General features: G+C 45.0%; 1 pseudogene; it reads left to right on the plus strand.

Annotated features, from left to right (window-relative positions):
* Positions 1 to 6,863: 6,863 nt before the first annotated feature.
* LOC123409323 lies at positions 6,864 to 14,866 on the plus strand (annotated as a pseudogene).
* The last annotated feature ends 9,064 nt before the right edge of the window (positions 14,867 to 23,930 follow it).

Here is a 23,930-nt window from a genome sequence, read left to right on the forward strand (position 1 = left end):
TCTGGGCGTCGGTCTCGAGCTGTCACACCAGTATTACAAGGTATAAAATTGAGTAACACTCAGTGCCTAGCAACTGCGGAAGATAGAGAACAAATGAGTTCTGTCCCCTATGCTTCAGCCTAGGTTCTATCATGAATGCAATGTTGTGCACTAGACCAGACGTCAGCTTGGCCATAAGTATTGTAGGAAGGTTTCAGAGTAATCCAGGAGTGGATCACTGGACGGTGGTCAAGAATATTCTGAAGTACCTGAAAAGGACTAAGGAAATGTTTCTCGTTTATGGCGGTGACAAAGAGCTCGTCGTAAAAGGTTACGTCGACACAAGCGTTGACACCGGTTTGGATGATTCTAAGTCGCAAACCGGATACGTATTTATTCTTAATGGGGGTGCGGTAAGCTGGTGCAGTTCCAAGCAAAGCGTCGTAGCAGATTCTACATGTGAAGCGGAGTACATGGCTGCCTCGGAGGCAGCAAAAGAGGGTGTCTGGATGAAGCAGTTCATAACGGATCTTGGAGTTGTGCTGAGCGCACTAAATCCAATAACTCTTTTATGTGACAACACTGGTGTCATTGCTTTAGCAAACGAACCAAGGTTTCATAAGAATATCGGGCATATCAAATGACGCTTCAACCTCATCCGCGACTACGTCGAAGGAAAGGACGTGAATATTTGCAAAGTGCACACGGATCTGAATGTAGCAGACCCGCTGACTAAACCTCTTCCACGGGCAAAACAATGAAAACATAGATACATGTGTGGATACATAGACAAAACAATGTCCCTAGCAAGCTTCTAGTTGGCTAGCCAGTTGATCAATGATAGTCAAGGTTTTCTGACTATATGCAAGTGTTGTCACTTGATAACTGGATCATATCATTAGGAGAATCATGTGATGGACTAGACCCAAACTATGAACGTAGCATATTGATCGTGTCGTTTTATTGCTATTGTTTTCTGCGTGTCAAGTATTTGTTCCTATGACCATGAGATCACACAACTCACTGGCACCGGAGGAATACCTTGTGTGGATCAGACGTCACAACGTAACTGGGTGACTATAAAGTTGTTCTATAGGTATCTCCGAGGTCTCCGTTGAGTTAGTATGGATGAAGACTAGGATTTGTCACTCCGTGTGACAGAGAGCTATCTCGGGGCCCACTCGGTAATACAACATCACACACAAGCCTTACAAGCGATGTGACTAAGTGTAAGTCACGTGATCTTGTGTTACGGAACGATTAAAGAGACTTGCCGGTAACGAGATTGAAATAGGTATGCGGATACCGACGATCGAATCTCGGGCAAGTAACATACCTAAGGACAAAGGAAATGACATACGAGATTATATGAATCCTTGACACTGAGGTTCAACCGATAAGATCTTCGGAGAAGATGTAGGATCCAATATGGGCATCCGGGTCCCGCTATGGGATATTGACCGAGGAGTATCTCGGGTCATGTCTACATAGTTCTCAAACCCACAGGGTCTTCACACTTAAGGTTCGACGATGTTTTAGTATATTTGAGTTATATGTGTGGTTACGGAATGTTGTTCGGAGTCCCGGATGAGATCACAGACGTCACGAGGGTTTCCGAAATGGTCCGGAAATGAAGATTGATATATAGGATGGTTTCATTTGGTCACCAGAAAGTTTTGGGCAATTCCGGCAGTGTACCGGGAGTGACGAATGGGTTCCGGGAGTTCATCGGTAGGGACCCACCCACCCGGGAGTGAGCCCAAGGCCCTAGGGTGGCGCCACAAGTCCTTAGTGGGCTGGTGGAATCATCCCAAGGAGTCCATGGCGCCACATAAGAAAATACAAAAAGAAAAGAAAAAGAAAAAGGAAAGAGGGAGGTGGGAAGGAAGAGGATGACTCCTCCTTCCCAAACCAAATTGGAGGAGTCCTTCTCCTCCTCCCTGGCGGCCGGCGCACCCTTGAGGCCTTGTGCCTCAAGGCTAGCCCCTCCCCCTCCCTCCTATATATAGTGGTGGTTTAGGGCTTTTTGATACAAAACTTTGCTAGGTGGAACTCTAGCCTATACCACACAATTTCACCTCTAGATCGGATTTCTGCGGAGCTCGGGCGGAGCCCTGCAGGAGTAGATCATCACCACCACCGGAGCGTCGTCACGCTGCCAGAGAACTCATCTACTTCTCCGTCTTGCTTGTTGGATCAAGGAGGTCGAGATCATCGTCGAGATGTACGTGTGCTGAACGCGGAGGTACCGTCCGTTCGGCCCTAGATCAGAACGGATCGTGGGACGGATTGCGGGACGGTTCGTGGGACGGTTCGAAGGACGTGAAGACGTTACACTACATCAATCGCGTTTCTTAACGCTTCCTGCTGTGCGATCTACAAGGGTACGTAGATCCAAATCTCCACTCGTAGATGGACATCACCATGATAGGTCTTCGTATGCGTAGGAATTTTTTTTATTCCATGCAACGTTACCCAACAATGATGAGGTGGCAGGCCCATCACAGGCTGCTAGTGGGTCGCCTAGTCCACATGCACCAGATCCAAGCCTTGATCGTGAAGTCGTCGAGGGGGATTCGCCCGTATCAGTACGAAGTGGAGGATCTTCTGTGGCGCCGCCTGGAGCTCCCGCGACTACTGATTTGCATGAGCCAGAAAGTAATACACGTGTGACTGAGTCACAACGAGGCATTGTCAAACCTTTGGTGCCAAAGGATGGTACGGTCACGTATAAACATAATATCAAATTTGCAAACTTTGTTGCAACCAATGAACCAGAATATTTGAAAGAAGCACTAAATAATAAAATTTGGAGAAGTGTTATGAATGATGGATATTATGCCTTGATGAAAATGGTACATGGAATTTGGTCCCACCTAAGTCGGGGAGGAATGTTATTGATTGTAAGTTGGTATACAAAATCAAGAAGAAAGTTGATGGCACAATAGATAGATATAAAGCTAGTTAGTAGTTAAAGGGTTCAAACAACGCTATGGCACTGATTATGAGTACACCTTTAGTCCAGTAGTGAAAGTAGCTACTATTATACTTGTTCTATCTATTGATGTTTCCAGGAGATGGAGTCTTCGCCAAGTGGATGTACAGAATGCATTTTCACATGGCGTTCTCAAGGAAGAGGTCTATATGCGTCAACCACCTGGTTTTGGGAACAGTTCCAAGCCATATCATGTGTGCAGGGTGGACAAAGCCTTATATGGTCTGAAAGAGGCACCCAAAGCATGGTATTCAAGGTTGAGTCACAAATTGCAGCAATTGGTTTCCATCCATCAAAGGGGATACTTCATTGTTTTTCTTCAGAAGAGATAAGGTTACCATATTTATATTAATTTATTTTGATGACATAATTGTTCCTAGCTCCTCACAAGAAGCCACTTCAGCCTTGTTACGAAATTTAAGAAGTGAATTTAATTTCAAACACTCGGGAGAGTTACATTACTTTTAGGCATTTAAGTAAAGAAAATGCAAGACAGTATTTTGCTCACTCAAGAAAAGTATGCTTAAGATATACTAAAGAATGTAGCAATGAAGGATTGTAAACGTTCTAGCACACCCATGTCAACTAATGAAAAATTGTCCTTGTATGAGGGAAAATTACTAAGTCCAAAAGAAGGAACTAGGTACCGAAGCATAGTTGGAGCACTTCAGTATCTAACATTGACAAGACCTGATATATCATTTTCTGTTAATAAGATTTGTCAGTTTTTGCATGCACCTACTTCCTTACATTGGACAACAGTAAAAATTATTTTAAGACATATTCAAGGGAATGCTGCAACACGGTTGAAAATGTGTAAGTCTCCATCAACCACACTAAGTGCTTTTTCTGATACAGACTAGGCTAGATGTCCAGATGATAGAAAATCCACAGAAGGCTTTGTTGTTTTTCTTGGCTCTAATCTCATCTCATGGAACGCCATGGGGGTTTGACAAGAAACAAGCAACTATCTCACATTCTAGCACTGAAGCAGAATACAAATCCCTGGCAAATGCTGGCTTGTAGTGTTGAACTGTAGATAAACAACATACAGCTAAAATTTGGGTGGGAGTCTCTACTTTATGCTGGGTAATGGGCCATTTTTTGGAAAAGGAGGTTAAACCCCTGCCTCCACATCAGTCAATGCATGCAATCATCTTTATTAATTATTCCACAAATGTCTGACAACAGCATACATCAATCCACCCGAAGCCACCCCTCACACCTACAAACTCGATAATGTGGAGTGCTCTCACTCCCCATACCTAAAATTGGTGTCGTTGCCAACCCATCCACATAACGTATCGGGACCAACAACCACTGCAACATACCTAAAGCGCACACCACATGCACATGTTTTAGAAGCCACCATCATCATCGGACCATTGACCCATCTTCAGGACATCCTTGTCAGTCCGGACATTCGACGATGCCACCACGACGCCCAATGGTGCCACTGCCCTGCGCTCATCTATCCAGACATGAAGACTTTCAAATAACTGTCGTGCGTAGCACTTGTCAAACAGACATGACTCAGCGTAGCACGTGTCGGCCAGGCATGACTTGACAGCTCCACCAAATCTCCGTGCAAGACGAAGCCGCTCCACCTCCTGCATCTATCATCCAGTGCTACTCCACAAATGATGCTCCCAAGAGAGAAACAACATTGAAGTACCGTCATAGTCTGACCTAGAAGACCCGATCCTAGGGTTTCGCCCGAAGTAGTGCCCACCACCAGTGCAACTGTCAACGACCCACACAGTACCCATCACCACTCAACCCTTGAGACAACGCCTTCAAGAAGATCACGAGATCAAAGACGCCGCCGACGCCCAACAAATTTAGGGTTTTCACCCGAGAGGCAGGTAAGGGAAGTGGAGGAGTACACGAAGACCTACATCTCCAAGAAGAAAAGAGGCGCCCTTCAGCATAGTTGTCGGTGCGGCCTGCTAGGGCCGACCAAGGGGTTTCCCCGAATCTGGATCTCCTCACCAGTTTCAGCTGCGGTCACGGCCAGGGTCCCAGCAAGCAACGGTGGCACCGCCAGGAACCCACAGGAGAGAACCACACCCATCAAGGCTGGAGGACAATAGCAAGATCGACACCATTGGCCGCTAGAGCAGCAACGCCAGGTCCTGGTCCATCAAAGATCCATCAGCCGTCCGACCAGACCCCCAGCACCACGCCAGCCCCGCCGCTCGCCGTAGCATGGAGGGGTCTCGCCGGATGGGCCACCGCCCCAGATCCAATCGCTCTCTAGCGCAAGGAAGAGCAGCAAGGGCCCCACCGCCATAGTCCCCGGCTATGCCACGGGCTTTCCCAGCACCGGCCTCATGCAGCGACAAGAGAGGGAGGGAGAGGAGGTGGCTACGCCGGTGATGGGAGGGGGGTCGCCCGGAGTTGCTCGAGAGCGCTGGACCGTTGGTCTATGGGTGTGACAGCCCGATGCCGACGTTCCAGAAGATTCCCCTTTTCTTTCCGTTTCCGCCGTGTGGCTATTTTATTTTGTTGGTTGCATCATCATATAGTTTGCATCGTCGCATCATGCATGACATCATGTCATCTGTGTTTTTTCGGTGTTGCTTGTTGCTCCGTGTTGTTAGGTGTTAGTGCTTTGTGAGTGTGACGTCGTTTGTTGGCGTGATGAGAATGCGTGTGTGAGAGCCACCGCTAAACCCTTTTGCACCGAGGACCTAAAACCTTTACTCCCCTCCTCTCCTCTTTTATGTGTTTTTGCGGTTGCTAAGATTTCCCGTTTTAAACCTCTACATAAAAAGGGTTTGTCTTCTTCTTTTCAATAAAAGGGTCCTTTTATTAAATGTGGGGGTAACCCTTGGGTTTTATTTTAATTCTCCTTTTGTTTTATTTTAAAACCATCTCATTTTCTTTTCGCTTTTATAGAGCCTTTATTTTAATCTTTAAATAAAAAAGGTTTAATTTTATTCTCTTGTTAAAAAGGGTTTTTTTCTTAAAAGGGTTTCATTTTTATTTGTTTTAAAATGCCCAAGCTATTTTATAGTTGGGGTATTTTTTTTTCAAAAAGCCAAAAGTATTTTTCTATTTTGTTAAAACCTTTTTCATTTTTGTTGGGTTTTCTGTTTTTTAAAAAAAGGGAAAAAACCCAAGAAGAGAGAGGGAAGGAGGAGCCGGCCCAGACCCAGCCAGCCCTCCAACCCTAGCACGACCCCCTCCACTCTTGATCTCTCCTCTGGTTCCCCATGATTCCCTCCCGACCAGCGCCGCCAACACCAGGGAAGCAGCTCCTCGCGCCCATCTCCCATGGCTTCGGCTACCAGTGCCATGGCCTCCTCCGTGGTTGTCTGGTTCCAGCATGAGTCCTCCTTGTCGACACCATCAAGGAGCGCCTCAACCTCCTCTCGCGCCGTTCTTCTCCTCGACCAGGCCGCGCCTCCATGTCCATTCCATTGGCCTCATCGGCTGGAACGCCAGAGCAGCTGTTGCTAGCGACTGAAGCCCTGGCCTCGACCCGTCGCAGCGAGCTCCCCTGCCCGAGCCGATCGTCCTCACCCGGCCGGCGACCTCAACCCGGCCGCTGCCTCCATCAAAATCCACCTGTCGTCTCCACCGCCCTGGCTGTCCCCGGTCGCCGCCGCCAACCCCCGTGAGACGTCGTCCGCCTCGCCCCTCCCCGTACCAAGCTCCCTGCCGGAGACCGAGCTCGCGTGGCCGCCGTCTTCCGCGGCTCCCGCGCCCCGCCATCGCCTGCGTCGTGCCGCCGCGCCGTTCCCCTCGGGGATCCCCTCCAGGCCCCCTTGACCCGAGCGCGTCGCCGCCAAGCTCCCTCCAGGCCGACCTCCTCCTGCCGAGTTGTTGCCTTGCTGCGTCGCTGTTGCCCCTGCTTTAGCGTTTTGCTTGCTGCTGCCATGTGATGTTGCTGCCTGAAGCTGTTGCTGCTGTTGCTGCAGTTAGCTTGCGATTGCTGCTTACTGCTGAAGTTGCTGCCCGGCTGCTAGTTGCTAGGCCGCTGTCGCTGCTAGTTGCCGTGCCTGCTAGTTGCTGCTGTTGCGTTGTGCTGTATGTTGTTACTGTTGACGGATGGTTGGTGTGCTTGCTGTTAGCTGGCCGTAGCTGCAAGCCGTCGCTATTTGTTGCCTTGCTGATGTAGCGTGCCAGCTTGCCTTGTTGTTGCCACGTGCCTTTGCTGCTAGAGTGTTGCTGCTAGATGCTAGCCGCTGCTGCCAGCTAATGTAGCTTGCTGCCGCATCGTTGCTGTGGTGTTGACTGTCGTCGCCGCTTGTTGTTGCCGTGCCCGGCTGCCTGTGGGAACGTCACCGCTTAGACCTTCCCCGCCTGCCGTGGTTCGTCGACAAGTTCGCCGAGAACCACGACATCCTCGACGTACCCCGAACATCGACGGAGACGTGATCGACTTCCGAGTTGAAGACCGTAACCGACGCGAAGACCGTGCACCGACGACAAGAGAACGACTACCGTCGACGAGACCGTGTACTACTACTTCCACGACGACCACTACTTCCACGACATCCCCTATGACCCGATCCTCTCCGATTCGCACGCGTCGAAGGTATAACGATGAGACGTGTCATGTACCGATTGCATGTTGTATGAGATGAATGTATGTTTGTGCAGTATATTATCCCGTTGCACGCTGTCTTCTTTCCGTCGAGCCTCGACACATGGGAACCCGATATACAGGATCACCCCATTCTTTATTTAACGTTCTCGCACGTTTCATATACGTTGGCACGATATCTCGACGAGTTGTCGGGATAGGAACATTGTCGTGGCATCGTTTCCGTTTTGCCGCCATGGTTCCCTCTCGCTCGCCGGGGCGACACATGTTTTCCTTCTCTTCTTACCCGTGATATTTGAACTCCCATGCATGACGCGTTCATGCCATATACATCTTGTGTTGCATGTTCTTGTGCCATAGCTCCGATCTATGCTCCGCGTGTTAACCGAGTAGGATGTCATGTAGGATCATCGCTTCACGCCTTGCCTTGCTAACAACAGTTTAAAATTGTCGTGTAAATAATCGGGAGTAAATTAAATAATTAATCGTGGAGTTTCGTCGATATGCAACCCGTTGCATATCGAGCTTCATTTAATGTGTAGTGTTTGCGTGAGGTGATTTGCCATCCCATCCCGTGCATTTTGATCTGATCATGCATCATAGAAGGTTATGCATCATGTCTTGCTTTTGTCGTGGTGAATATTTGTGTTGATGTTTGTTTCCGGTTTACCCGTCTTGATAGAGTTCCGCAAGCGTGTCGGAATGTGAGGACCCGTTCGACTACGTTGGTTCGCTGACTTCACAAAGTTGTTCTTCTTCCAAGCGGGATCTCAGGAAAGATGACCATTTGCCCAGATACCATTACTATCATTGCCATGCTAGTTTTATCGGTTCTATCATTTATGTCTCGTTGCCTACCACATGTTAAATATCAGTCTCTCAATCGTGCCATGATAACCTTCAACCTGTTCGACCTAGCAAACCACTGATTGGCTATGTTACCGCTTGCTTAACCATGTCGTTAACGTTGCTAGTTGCACGTGCAGTTGCTTCCATGTCATAACATGGGTTCCTTGTCATATCACCATATTTAATGCTATTTAATTTAATGCACCTATATACTTGGTAAAAGGTGGAAGGCTCGGCCTTTCTAGCCTGGTGTTTTGTTCCACCTTTGCCCCCTTAGTTTCGGCTACCGGTGTTATGTTCCATAAATGAGCGCTCCTAACACGATCGGGGTTGTTATGGGGACCCCCTTGATAATTTGTTTTAGATTAAAGCTGGTCCGGCAAGGCCCAACATTGGTTCTACATTTTCCCAACATAATAATTTTGTTAATATTGAAATTCATAGGGCGTCATGAACCCGAGGAGTAATTTTACATAAACAGGGGGGCCAGTGCTGATGGTGTTGGTCCCAAACGGTCTGCCTGCGGGGCCACCACGGGGAAACTCGAGGTTTGGCACCCGTGGCTAGTTCCATCCGTCGTGTCCTGAGAACGAGATACGCGGCTCCTATCGGGATTGTCGACACGCCGGGCGGCCTTGCTGGATTAGTTTTACCTTTGACGAGATATCTTGTGCATCGGGATTCCGGTGATGCTTTGGGTAATCTCAGAGTTGAGGTTTTCCACTAGGGAATCCGACGAGATCGCGAGCTTCGTGATTGAGGATTTCTATGCGGCTTGTGGTAATTTGTGATGGACTAGTTGGAGCACCCCTGCAGGGTTAAATCTTTTCGGAAAGCCGTGCCCGCGGTTATGTGGCAACGTGGAAACTTTGTTTAACACTGGTTCTAGATAACCTGAAGTTAACTTAATTAAAATAAGCCAACTGTCTGCGTAACCGTGACTGTCTCTTTCGTGAGTTCCTTCTCCGATCGAGGACACGGTGGGGTTATGTCTGACGTAGGTAGATGTTCAGGATCATTCATTTGATCATCAGTAGTTCACGTCCGTTATGCGTAGATCTTCCCCCTCTTATTTCTTGTACTCGTAAGTTTAGCCACCAAATATATGCTTAGCCGCTGCAGCAACCTCACCACTTACCATACCTCACCCATTAAGCTTTGCTAGTCTTGATACCTTTGGAAATGAGATTGCTGATTCCCCCGTGGCTCACAAATTACTACAACACCAGTTGCAGGTATATGTAAAGGTTACTTGACGCGAGCGCGTTGATTGTTCATTTGGAGTTGCTTCTTCTTCTTCTTTTTCTTCGTCGATCTAGGATGGGTTTAAGGCCGGCAGCCTGGGATAGCAAGGATGGACGGCGTTCTTCTTTTGTCGTTTGTTTTCGTCCGTAGTCGGACCCTGCTCTTACTCTGGATGATTATGTAATATACTGATGTGACTCTGATGTAGCTTGTGGCGAGTGTAAGCCAACTCTTTATATATCTCTTCTTTTCAGTACATGTACTTGTAACGATATCCATTCTTGCGACACGACGAGATGCGCTTCTATCCCGGACGAGGCCTTCGTGCCAAATTGAGGATAGGGTCGCATCTTGGGCGTGACAATGGGGCATGATCTTAATGAGTTAATTTTTAACAACATACGTGATTTACTTTTTGGTAGGTTATCTTCTTGGTTTATCGATAGATATGTATGTGGTACTGACTGCAATATGTGGAAACGCGACATTATTTGACCTTTGGGTGCAACTAGTCGAAGATGGCAACTCAAGATGTATGCAACAGACAAGCTTGAGCGAGCTTTTATTGTTTTTTGGGGGGAGGGGCAGGGGGCAAACAAAACAACCGGTGCTAAATGCAACGTGGGACACCGTGTGGCACCCCCGTTCCTATGGAGGCCTTGGAGTGTTAAACACGAGAAAAATGCTAGGGATCTCAGGCTACATTCGCTTTGGTTTGAACGGAAAGAACCAACAAAAATGAGGGTTAACTGGAGTAATCCTTATGACACCCAAAACTGATTTTTTTTCTATGGTTCCACAAACATCATCATCGTTAACGGCATGATAACAGCCTTTTGGGATTCCCCTTGGGTGCATGACCGCAAGCTCAAGGACACAACCCCACTAATTTATGAAGTATTCAGTAGAAAATATTGGAAAGTGAGGGAATCACTAAAGGAAGAAGAATAGGTCTCCAACGTCAAAATCTCTTCCACCTTCTCCTTCAAACATTTTTGCCAACTTGTAGAGCTTTGGACAACTATCCAAGATTGCTATCTATTGGAGGCGAAATATGACATTACTTGGACACACGGGGGGTGGTTTGTTAATCCCTTAGAATGATTAGCTCGTCATGGAACATGTGATATGGAAAACTTGGACACCTCCTAAGGTGAAGTTCTTTGCTTGGTTGGCGACACGAAATAGCATTTGGACCATCGATAGATTGGCCAAACGAAGGTGGCCAAAATGTGGCACTTGCCCGCTTTCAAAAGAGATCTAGAATCAATTGACCATCTACTATTGAAATGTCGGTACACCTTAAGATTGTGGCGCTTAATTAAAGCTTGGCTCGGAATTTCTCACATAATACTTTCACATGGCATTTCAGACGATCCCTCAGAGATTGGTTTATCCGAAAGATCGAAATGGCCAGCCCAAATAGGAAGGCCCATGGCCTCCCTAACCATGCTTATCTCATGGTCATCTGGAGTGAGAGGAACGTGGGTGTCTTCTCGACAACATTAAGTAGTAAGCCTCACTTTGGTTGGCCGCGAGCAGTAAGAAACTAGGGGCAATCATGCGGGGAGAGTAGTTTGTTTATTGTATTAGGGGGTGTAATTTTGTAACACAAACTCTTCTCTACTCCTCTCTTAATTTTAACAATTGGACGAAAGTCTAACAATAGGATTTGTGAGACATGAGGTGTGGTATGTAATCCTTATTGGTGGTAGCATGTAATCTATTTATTACAGCCCGTTGGAGATGTGGTTCCATTGTGCTTTAATTTTCTGCCACTCTTAGTATGATACTTTACAATTTGCAACAATATGGCCGTGTGTATACCCAACATAAAGGGCGGCGATTTGCCCTCATTTTCAGGAAAAACATAAACAAAATTGTAATGTTATTATGCCGTTGTATACCTTCATCTTATTCTCAGCACAAAGAAATTATGAAAAGAAATTTAAGTGGATTGTAGAAATACAATATTTCTATTTGAACCGGTGATCAAAATTGTTCTTGTTTCTTCTTTGAACGTTCATTTAATATAATCAAATTTTGGTCCATAATGGTACCAAGACAATAATTCCTCATTCCTATTTTTTAACTTTTCTATGAATCAAAGAGGGGCCTAAATTCGTCTACCTCTATCACATAATATCAGCACATATGTAGGCGGCACAAAATTAAATGATATCAATCAAATGGATTAATGAATGTTTTCACAAGATACTCCCTATAGATTTAGAGGACAATACCAAAAATTCATGTTCGTATTTTTCCAAGATTTAAAGTTTATACATGTAAAAGATGTCTAGAACATGCAAATGCAAAATTTGGTAACGTATATTGAACATTTATGGTTCCTACTAACTTTCATTAACTAACTTATTTTTTTGGGTCGCGTTGGCATAGCCCATGGCTTTAGTAGTTATGGTGCTCTTTTTTTAAGTTCAATAACCCTGTTTAAAAGTTCCAATAAAATCAAAAACAAATCTGTAGAAACTTGTATGTGTTCACTACGGATCCTTGAAATTTTGTTCGAAAAAATGTAATTTGTAAGGTATATAAAAAAATAATATTCCGTCCCAAAAACAAACAAAAAAGGCCCATTTGAAAACACATATATATCTTTCTTTTCTACACTGCACATGAATGTAATATGTTATGAAATTTTGCACATGCGTGATATACGTGTTTGTGTGTGTGCGTGCACGCGTGCGTGTGTATGCTGTGTGTGGGTGTGCGTGCAAAAAAAATATGCTGCAGAAAATGTTTTTTGGTGCCCGGTTAGCATTTGTAATTTTCACGTATATCTGGCACTAATTAGTGTTTCCCACACTTAGGCCCTGTTTGGAATCACAATAGATTATAATAATCTGGATTATGAAGATAAATTATATAATCTGGTTTCTAAAAATAATCTAGATGGACATGTTTGGAGGCCAGATTATATAAACTGTAATCCAGGTTTTATATTGTACAATGACATGTGTGCCCTCTGTTTTTTAGCTGCAAAGGTAATAATCTAGGTGGGCACGTTTGAAGGACGGTGGCGGTGGCAATAGGTAATTATCTTCAAGTTTTCAAGGGTAATGAGTCATTAGTAATCTATAATCTGATTTTAGCCGGGGCAGAGTAGATTATGAGTTTTTAATAATCTGTCCATCTAGCTTTTATAAACTGCACTATAATCTGTCCTGTTTGAGGACATAATAGATTATAAAAATCGGATTTTATAATCTGGGTGGTTCCAAACAGGGCCTTAGATGAATCACTAGTTTACGTGATATCCAGGTGTAAGCTTAGCAAATGTTAACCTTGCTAAGGACAACTATAATATGTCTAGTATTCCAAAGTACAGTCTGAAGATTAGTTATCCAAGATAAATAGACAACCTAAGGCACAAATTCAGGTGGGGTGTATGTTGTATGTTGTGCTATTTCAAATTGTTGTAATGATCCTGTGTTTAAATTAAGCCTTTCAAATTTTCGGCAATTTATCATATGGCTACCCTGTGGATCTATGCAAAGGTGAACGATGTCATGTATGTTAGGTGCATTCATTTGAAGATGGTAGTACAAACTATGTTCAACCGATTTAGATGGTCGTCTATCAATAGGAATATGATGCGTGCAACACAAGTGTATAGTGTGATCTCTTTGGCGATTGCTCGAACTGATATGGGAGTTTGTTTTTCAGTCCCTTTGTACTGATAATAAATGAAGATTATTATGTGCATTAGTCAATCGGAAATTAGATTGCTCGGGTTTCCCTCTTTTTAGAAAGAGAAGTTAGATTCTGCCGGAGATTAATAAAGAACAGATTGAGAATAACAAGCACAAAGCAGTTACCATAGCAATGGCCGGCTCCGGAGCACTGGCTACGTCTTGTGTCGACCATGGTTGTGTCGTCGCTGGGGAGCTGCTGGCAATAGGGCACAGCGCTGCATTTCTTAATCATTTGTTTGAGACGCTTGAGCCCCAAAGCGGGCAGCTCCTCCTTCATCCCCTGCATATATCTCTTGTACTCCTTGGTGAATTTCATGGCTACAATGGAAGACAAGACCCATCACCAGATCGAGATTATGGAAGGAGAACAGAGTTGGTGCACAGCAAGCGATTAGGGACAGTTTAATACCTGGCTGCTTAGCGGCTTAACTGAATTTAGGAAGAGTAATCAGCAGATTACAACGGCACCCTTGTATTTCATAACGCTAGCTTGTATTTCAGAAGAAGCAGGCCATTGCATTTGAATGTCAACGCCAGGTTGTATTTGGAAGAAGAGGCAGGCCCTTGTTGCAAGATCAACGGCTGCGTTGGATGTCCACATTATGTTGTTTATCGAAAGGATGTATGGCGGCAAATATAAAAAGAAAGCATGGATAAGCTTGCGCAATGCTAAGAGTACCTCCAACAGGGACGCTAAAAAATGCGCGGTTTTAACGCACGTGGGACGGAAACGTGCGCTCCAGCGAATGCTGTAAATTAACGCGCGTTGCAAATGATTGCGTGCGGGCGGGAGAAAGCGGACGGCCGCGCGTTAGATTTGGCGCACCGCTTCCGGCGTGCCTATAAATTGCGGCGCTCGCCACGCAGCTGCCCATCACCCTCTTCACTGCCACGCGCGCTCTGACGCTTCCTCTGCTGCTCCGCCACCAACGCGCCCCCACCGAGCCACCACGCCGCCGCGCCGCCGTGGATCTTTGGGCTGCACAGGCGTCCGTGCACGCCCCTTCGGCGTCTACTATGCCGAGATCCGGCCCGGCGACGTCCGCCTCGGCCTCGGCACGTTCTAGACTGCGCACGAGGCCGCCCGCGCGTACGACGCGGGGGTGTGGCACAGTGAGGCCTCGCGCGCAGATGAACTTCCACGACGTCTACACGCACGAGCAGGCGCGGGTCGTCGCCCCTCCGCCTCGTCTGATAACAGACCAGGACCGTGAGGACCACCGTCGGCGGCAGCGTCGCCTCCTCATCGCCGAGGAGGACGAGCGATCCATGGCGGAATGGCGCCGGCGCCACCCAAAGGACGTCGCCGCCGAGAACGCCTTCTGGGCGGAGAGGGCGGCAAGGCGCCACGAAGAGCGGGATGATAGGCGTCGGCGCAAGGCACTAGCCATATCGCAGTGCGAGGTCGTCAACAACGGTGGGACGTCGTTCTTCGGGAATGACGATGAACGTTGGGATAATATTTGCCTCAATACCTCGGACACCGAGGATGATGGTGATGATGATGAGGAGGACGACAGCGAGTAGGTTCTAGTAGTTGCATCGTAGTTTTTATCTAGTTGCACCGTAGTTTCTTATCTATCTATGCCATGTATCGTTTTATCTATGTATTCTGAAATATCTATGTATCATTTTATCTATCTATTTATGAAATATCTATGTATATCTATGTATTGTGCGAGAGTGCACGCGCTATATTTTAACGCGCCTGCTGGAGCTAGGCGCGCGCTGCATTTTACAGCGGCCGCTGAAACCAGCAGTAGTCGCCGCGCCAAAACAGACGAACGACGCGCCGCAAATTCATTTTTAACGCGCCGCGCATTGGGCGGCTGTTGAAGATGCTAGCTGCCAATGAAACTTCCAAGTAATATGAATGAACAGATCGACCGCACTGTTGTGTATATATATATTACCTACATTAAAGCTGCTAAGCAGAGAGCCACCAGGCGCTGGCTTCCCCCGGCCGCCACGTGCCCCGGCAGTAATCCAAACAATGCACCCCGATAAACAATAATATTTGACAAACAGTACCCTTTGTGAATAGTCTTTCTTTTTTTTAAAGAAATAGTGTCCTCTGTTTTCCCCCTTTTTTAACCTCTCTTTTTTCAAAATTAAAATTTAGAAGTTAAAATTTAAAAAAACATTTCTCCGAGTTTCTAAAACAAATATTACACCACTTTTCTGTAACAAATACTAATTTTTTATTTTCTTACCTTCTTTATTTTTAAAACCCCTTCTAAAAATAATCAAAAAGTTAAATATTATTAAAAAAACAATTTGTGGCCGGGGCTCTCCCCTGCACGACATCTTCTTTAAAACTAAAATTAAGGAGATAAAAAGACAAAACAAAAAGAACCCTGCGATGAACAATGACACTTATTTTTTTTCTTTTCCTTAAATATTAAAAACAAATCTAATTTGTGGCCGGGGCTCTCCCCTGCGTGACATCTTCTTTAAAATTAAAATTAAGGAAATAAAAAGACAAAACAAAAATGAACCCTGTGATGAACAATAAGCCTTATTTTTTTTGTTTTCCTTTTAAAATTCCCCTCTTTTTCTAAATTAAAATTTTAAAATTAAAATTTTAAAAAAACGTTTCCCCAAGTTCTAATACAAATATTACACCACTTTTTAAAATTAAGGTGACAAAAATACCAAAAAATGAAAACAAATAAATACATCATTTTTCTACAAAATAGTAATAATAGTCAAACAGTAACTACGAGTGCGATGAACAATACCTCCCCCCCATGAACAACCTACCTCTTTTTTCTCCTTCTTCTTTAAAATTCAAATTAAAGAGATAAAATTCCAAAGAAAAATGAAAACATATATTATTTCTTTTTCCCCTTCTTATTTAAAATTCAAATTAAGGAGATAAAATTCCCAAAAAAATGAAAACATATATTATTTCTCCTTTTTCCCCCTTCTTCATTGAAATTTAAATTATTAAGATTACAAAATTACCAATTTTCCCCTTCTTCTTTAAAACTTCAAATTACCAACAAAAATTGGAAACAAACATTACATCACTTTTTTGTTAAATAGTAATTACAGTCAAAAATAAGCTATGGTTACAACGAATCCACATTTTTCCTCCTTTAAAATTAAACTTAAAAAGCTAAATTTACAAAAAAAACAAATATTAGATCACTTTTTTACAAATAATAATAATAGGTAAACGGCAACTATAACTAACCAATAATTATGACAAACAATTTTTCACACTTCTTTCCAAGTGAAAAGATAATATTACCAAAAAAAATATGAAAACAAATATTACATAAAAAAAAATTTGCTAAATGGCGGGCTTTAACTTGGGTGCCCTACTAGCCCCTGACAAGAGCAACAAAAATAGCTAGTGTTGGGAATGCAGCACGCGTTCAAAGAGTGTGTCGGGTGTGGGTGTGCTGAGTGATCGCGTCGAGTCATAGTCTTGCCATAGTCCGACTTGTGTATGGGCACAGCTCGACTTACAGGCTGTGTACATGCGTGTGTGAGTGTGTCTCTGTTGGCGAGAGTAGCGGTAGATTGCGTGGCGATCGGGTGCAGCCGGCTGCGTAGGACGTGTTTGTGCGCGTCGTGGGCACACCGGGCTTGCAGATCGTGGGCGTTGGATAGTGGAGCGCCGCTCGTGCGTGCGCATACACGTATAAGTCTTATTTTATGTATTTTTTTCAAGAGTATGTCAACAACGTACTATATTTTCATAGAAGGCAGAAGACAATTACAAAGGACCACAACTTGCTGCGAACAGCAAGTGTAACATAAACTCCAGACCCGAGCTTATCCGAAGACAATCAACGCAAATGCTACAACCACAACACAAAGGAACTAGCCCTAAACAGAACAACCAAGCCGCGTCTCGACCAACAACTGTCACCTCGAAGAGCAACAGCTTCAACCGGACGTCCCTTGCCAACGCACCAAATACCCTTGAATGTCTAAAAGAAGATGGCGAGTGGGTGGCGGGACTCAGTCGATCCAGAGAAAAGCCATCGTCTTGGAGTCACCAGCACCGGTGTACATTGCGCCCAAGTAGCTCTACTCAGACCAATGGAAGGCACCGAAGAACCATAACACATAACCATTGGGCCAAGTCTCTAGACACCATGCTTCCATCAGAGGAACGACGCTAAGACACCGCCATCGCTGGTCCGAGAATGAACTAGGCTTTCGCCTCGAGACAACAACCCAAGCTAGGAGGAAGAGATGCCGGCACACCCTAGCGACGCCACCAAGGAGGGAACCGACACCCGCAGGCGTCGTCGCCTCCAACATCGTCCGAAGACGGGCAAGATTTTCATCCGTGTCGAACATGTCCAACCCTACCCATCGGATTGAGGCACACAGTCTGTGATGGGTCACTCCGCCGTCGCCGCAGCACCTCCGCCATCATGACTAGAACGTTGCAGCACAGCACACCAACCCTGCACGGCCGAAGGCAAGCAACCCGACCTCCATCTCCCGCTCGGTTAAGAAAAGATCGTAGCTTTAGACCAGATTCATGGCAGCACGCCAGGGCAGACTGCCCAGCACACAGCTACAAACGATGCCAATCCAGGCACGCGGCCACACAACATATGGCCCAAGGACCCGGTGCTACTTCTCAAACAACAGTGCCAAAAATTGACACGTTGACGGAGACTTGCTTGCGTTGGTTTTTCCCTTGAAGAGGAAAAGGTGATGCAGCACAGGAGCATTAAGTATTCCCTCAGTTTGAGAACCAAGGTATCAATCCAGTAGGAGAATATCGTCAAGTCCAGAGTACCTGCGCAAACACAAAAGAGCTTGCATCCAACGCTATAAAGGGGTTGTCAATCCCTTCAAGATTGATTGCAAAGTGAGATCTGAAGGTGGAAAGTGCAACGAAGTAAAAGAGTAAGGCTGAAAATATGGTGTGAAGTAGATCCGGGGGCCATAGTGTTCACTAGAGGCTTCTCTCAAAATAGCAAATATTACGGTGGGTGAACAAATTACTGTCGAGCAATTGATAGAACCGCACAAAGTCATGACGATATCTAAGGCAATGATCATACATATAGGCATCACGTCCGAGACAAGTAGACCGATACTTTCTGCATCTACTACTATTACTCCACACATCGACCGCTATCCAGCATGCATCTAGTGTATTGAGTTCATGACGAACAGAGTAACGCCTTAAGCAAGATGACATGATGTAGAGGGATAAACTCAAACCAATTATGAAAACCCCATCTTTTTACCCTTGATGGCAACAACACGATGCGTGCCTCGCTACCCCTTCTGTCACTGGGTGAGGTCACTGATAACCCACAAGTGTAGGGGATCGCAACAATTTTCGAGGGTAGAGTATTCAACCCAAATTTATTGATTCGACACGAAGGGAAGTGAAAGAATATTCTCAAGTATTAGCAGCTGAGTTTGTCAATTTCAACCACACCTGAAAGATTAGTGTCTGCAAGCAAAGTATCAGTAGCAAAGTAGTATGATAGCAACGGTGCTAGAAAAGGGTCTGTTGATGGCAGACTATTCCTAACTTGTTGTATCAATGGCGCCTAGAAAATAGCACGTTGACGGGGAACTATTCTTCCCCGGCAACGGTGTCGGAAAAGTCTTGCAGCAGGTAACAGCAAAGTAGCGAGTAACAACAGTAGTGACAGCAGCAGCAAGTAACAACAATAGCAATAGTAGGAAGGAACAGAAGTAACCAGTAGCAGCAGAGTAACAGCAGTAGTAAAAGACTCGTAGGCAGTGGATCGGTGATGGATGAGTAAGACGGATGTGATTCATCATGTAATAGCTATAACACGGAGAGAAATGTAACTAGCTCCCGTTCGTCAATCTAATGTAGGCATGTATTCCGTATGTAGTCATACGTGCTTAGGGAAAAGAACTTGCATGACATCTATTGTCCATCCCTCCCGTGGCAGCGGGGTCCTAATGGAAACTACGGGATATTAAGGTTCTCCTTTTAATAAAGAACCGAACCAACGCATTAACACTTGGTGAATACATGAACTCCTCATACTATGGTCATCTCCGGGAGTGGTTCCGGCTATTGTCACTCCGGGGTTGCCGGGTCATAACACATAGTAGGTGACTACAACTTGCAAGATAGGATCTAAAACACACATATATTGGCGACAACATAATAGGTTCAGATCTGAAATCATGGCACTCGGGCCCTAGTGACAAGCATTAAGCATGGCAAAGTAGTAGCAACATCAATCTCAGAACATAGTGGATACTAGGGATCGATCCCCATCAAAACTAACTCGATTACATGATAGATCTCATCCAACTCATCACCGTCCAGCAAGCCTACGATGAGATTACTCACGAACGATGAAGAGCATCATGGAATTGAAGATGGAGGAAGGTTGATGATGACGATGGCGACGATTTCCCCTCTCCGGAGCCCAAAACGGACTCCAGATCTGCCCTCCAGATGAAGAACAGGAGGTGGCGGCGCCTCCGTATCGTAAAACGCGATGAATCCTCCTCTCTGATTTTTTTTCCGGGCGAGACGGAAGATATAGAGCTGAGTTTGGAGGCGGTGGTGCCACGTGGGCCCCACAAGCCCTAACGGTGCGGCCAGGGGGGGTGGCCGCGGCCTATGGGCTTCTGGCCCACTCGCACACTTCCTCCCGTGGATCTTTGCGCAGTCTTTTTCATTTATTCCAGAAAAATTCTCCGTAAATTTTCAAGACATTCCGAGAACTTTTATTTCTACACAAGAACAACACCATGGCAATTCTGCTGAAAACAGTGTCAGTCCGGGTTAGTTCCATTCAAATCATGCAAATTAGAGTCCAAAACAAGGGCAAAAGAGTTCGGAAAAGTAGATACGATGGAGACGTATCAACTCCCCCAACCTTAAAGCCTTTCTTGTCCTCAAGCAATTCAGTTGACAAACTGAAAGAGATAAAAGGAAAACTTTGACGAACTCTGTTTGATCTTGTTGTTGCAACTATGTCTAACTCATATTCAGAGTTTCAGCAAGATCACAAGCAAACCACATAAGCAAATGACATCTTGGTCACACGGTAAACTCATATGAATGGCATAATCAACTAGAGAGCAAATAATAATAAGCCTCAAGTGTCAACACTTCAATCAAAACAACATGAAGCAGTACGAATAGATGGTATCTCGCTAGCTCTTTCATAGACCGCAAAACATAAATGCAGAGCACCTTCAAAGACCAAGGGCTGACTAAACATTGTAATTCAAGGCAATGAAGATCCAGTCACAGTCATACTCAACACATTTAAAAGCAAAGCATAAAAATGAGAGAGGTGCTCTCTAATTGGTGCTTTTATAAGAGGAGGATGACTCAACAGGAACATAAATAGACAAGCCCTTCGCAGAGGGAAGCATTGATTTGCAGAGGTGCCAGAGCTCAAGCTTTCAAAACAGAGATAATAATTTTGGGTGGCATGCTTTCATTGTCAACGCAATGACTAAGAGTTTTCAACATCTTCCACGCTACATATGCTATAGGCGGTTCCCAAACAGAAAAGTAAACTTTTGACTCCCCCACCACCAATCAATCACACTCCACAGCAAGCCGAGTCCTCGGGTACCGTCCATACCAACATCAATCCTGGGGGAGTTTTGTTTGTAATTATCTTTTCGATTTGAGCATGGAACCGGGAATTCCAATTATCGGCCCCTTTCTCGTGAATGATAGTGAATAAACACATATCGAGGATAACACGCCTAGCATGGAAGATACCAATAGCCCCCTGTCACCACATGAGCGGTTCGGGCATGCAAAACAAATTATTTATTGAAGATTTAAAGAGTGGCACATGCAAATTTACTTGGAACGGCAGGTAGATACTGCACATAGGTAGGTATTGTGGACTCATATGGCACAATTTGGGTTTATGGAGGTGGATTCACAAGCAGTATTCCTGCTTAGTACAAGTGAAGGCTAGCAAAAGACTGGGAAGCGACCAACTAGAGAGCGACAACAGTCATCAAAATGCATTGAGATTAACTAACATTGAGTGCAAGCATGAGTAGGACATAAATCACCATGAACATGAACATCATAGAGGCTATGTTGATTTTGTTTCAACTACATGTGTGAACATGCGCCAAGTCAAGCCACTTGAAACATTCAAAGGAGGATACCATCCTATCATACTACATCATAGTCATCTCAACATTCATGTGGGCATCCAAGTCAAACCATTATAAGCTCGTAGCTAAGTAAGCATGGCATACGCAACTATGATCTCTAAGTTGTCACTGCAAACATGTTTCTCTCACAACAAAGCTGAACTTGGAACAGTGAGCTAGTCATATTTACAAAAACAAAATAGACCGAGTTCATACCAGCTTTTCCAAGCTCAGTCACTTCATCATATATCGTCATTATTGCCTTTCACTTGCACGACCGAACGATGTGAACAATAATAAGCGTGCTCGTGCATTGGACTAAAGCTGGTATCTACAGGCAAACACAAAGGAGAAGACAAAGTAGTATGGCTCTTTGAAAGCTAAACAGGTATGCATGCAAGAGCCACTAAACATTGTAACCATGGTCTTCTACCTTGACCCAAAGAAAAAGAAAACTATCTACACGGGAAAGCTCCCAACAAGCAAAAGAAGAAAATAAAATCTTTTTGGTTCTTCTCAAACTAGACAGACACACGAAAAGAAAACGAGAAAAATAAAATAAACTAGCATGGATGATACAGTGGCAAAGTGTGAACACCGGCTAACAAAGTGAAAGCATAAGCAAGAATGTAAAGTCGGTGAGAACACGTACTCCCCCAAGCTTAGGCTTTTGGCATAAGTTGGTTTACTCCCAAGGAGGGAAATAACCAGCTCCGGGGTACTTTTCAACCGGACGCTAATACATAAAACAGGGAAAACTAAACTAAATCTATCATTTTTCTTCTAAGCAACCTAGAGTGAAAGCTTGGAACAGAGGTTTGTGACTCCTCGATTCATCCATCTCATGGTCATCGATAGAAAATCCGCCAATGAGGTTGATCAAGTCTCCTCGACAAACCTTTTCGAATCGCAAAAGAAGACGGAGAATTTTCGAATAGTCACTAGGTCACTGTTGCTGGCTACGCCTATAGGGATTTCCTTGGCAAATATGCAAAGGATTCCCCCGCGGCCTTGGAGCCTTGCGTTGGTGTTCCCTTGAAGAGGAAAGGGTGATGTAGCACAGCGACGTTAGTATTTCCCTCAGTTTGAGAACCAAGGTATCAATCCAGTAGGAGGATCGCGTCAAGTCACAAGTACCTGCACAAACACAAAGAGCTTGCACCCAACGCTATGAAGGGGTTGTCAATCCCTTATAGATTGTTTGCAAAGTGAGAACTGAAAGCAAAAATTAAACAAAGCAAAGTAAAACTAAAAGCGGAGATGATAATTATGAATAGACCCGGGGGCCGTAGTGTTCACTAGTGGCTTCTCTCATGAAAGCAAGTAGACGGTGGGTGAACGAATTACTGTCGAGCAAGAACCGCGCAAAGTCATGACATTATCTATGGCAATGATCATACGTATAGGCATCACGTCCAAAACAAGTAGACCGATACTTTCTGTATCTACTACTATTACTCCACACGTCGACCGCTATCCAGCATGCATCTAGTGTATTGAGTTCATAAGAACAGAGTAACGCCTTAAGCAAGATGACATGATGTAGATGGACAATCTCAAATCTATGATGAAAGCCCATCTAGTTACCCTTAATGGCAACAACACGATGCGTGCCTTGCTGCCCCTTCTGTCACTGGGAAAGGTCACCGCACGGTATGAACCCAAAACCAAGCACTTCTCCCATTGCAAGAATCATAGATCTAGTTGGCCAAACAAAACCCAAGACTCGGACATACTTACAAGGATATCAAATCATGCATATAAGAAATCAGCAAAGACTCAAATATAATTCATAGATAATCTGATCACAAATCCATAATTCATCGGATCTCCACAAACACACCGCCAAAGAGGATTACATCAGATAGATCTCCATGAAGATCATGGAGAACTTTGTATTGAAGATCCAAGAGAGAGAAAAAGCCATCTATCTACTAACTACGGACCCGTAGGTCTGAAGTGGACTACTCACGAGTCATTGGAGAGGAAATGATGTTGATGTAGAAGCCCTCCAGCTCCAAAGTCCCCTCCGGCAGGGCACCGAGAAGGGTCTCCAGATGAGATCTCGTGGAAACGGAAGCTTGCGGCGGCCAAAAAGTGGTTTCGTGGACGCCCTTATTTTTTCTGGGATTTTAGGGAATAAATAGGCCAAAGGGCTAGGGCAGGGGAGCTCCAGGGGGGCCACAAGCCTAGTAGCCGCGGCCCCCTGGCCGCGGCTACAGGGCTTGTGGGCTCCATGTGGGCCTCCTGCCTTGGCCCTCAAGTCCCCCGATCTTCTTCTGTTCTGGAAAAATTCATTTCCGGGATTTTATTCTGTTTGGACTCCGTTCCAAAATCAGATCTGAAAAGAGTCAAAAACACAGAAAAAACAGGAACTGGCACTTGGCACTGAATTAATAAGTTAGTCCCAAAAAAGATATAAAAGCTATATAAAACATCCAAAGTTGACAAGATAACAGCATGAAACCATCAAAAA

This window comes from Hordeum vulgare, chromosome 7H (assembly GCF_904849725.1).
Source record: "Hordeum vulgare subsp. vulgare chromosome 7H, MorexV3_pseudomolecules_assembly, whole genome shotgun sequence".
Classification (NCBI taxonomy): Eukaryota; Viridiplantae; Streptophyta; class Magnoliopsida; order Poales; family Poaceae; genus Hordeum; species Hordeum vulgare.